Here is a 210-nt window from a genome sequence, read left to right on the forward strand (position 1 = left end):
ACTCCTTTGGAATCAGAAGGTTCTGAGGTCACTTCGTGCCATTCACATTCCGGGTCTGCTCAACCGTATGGCCGATGAGCTGTCACAAGCTACGCTCCCGGGAGAATGGAGGCTCCATCCCCAGACGGTCCACTGTTTTGGAGACGTTTCGGAGCCACTCAGGTAGACCTGTTTGCCTCTCCAGAAACCTCTCACTGCCAGTTGTTCTAT

General features: G+C 53.8%; 1 protein-coding gene across 1 annotated transcript in view; it reads left to right on the forward strand.

The window, feature by feature from the left end:
- myom3 (myomesin 3) overlaps positions 1-210 on the forward strand; it is a 40,374-nt gene that overhangs the window by 925 nt on the left and 39,239 nt on the right. The window lies entirely within an intron of this gene.

This window comes from Sinocyclocheilus anshuiensis, unplaced genomic scaffold (assembly GCF_001515605.1).
Source record: "Sinocyclocheilus anshuiensis isolate Anshui unplaced genomic scaffold, SAMN03320099.WGS_v1.1 scaffold411, whole genome shotgun sequence".
NCBI classification, from domain to species: Eukaryota; Metazoa; Chordata; class Actinopteri; order Cypriniformes; family Cyprinidae; genus Sinocyclocheilus; species Sinocyclocheilus anshuiensis.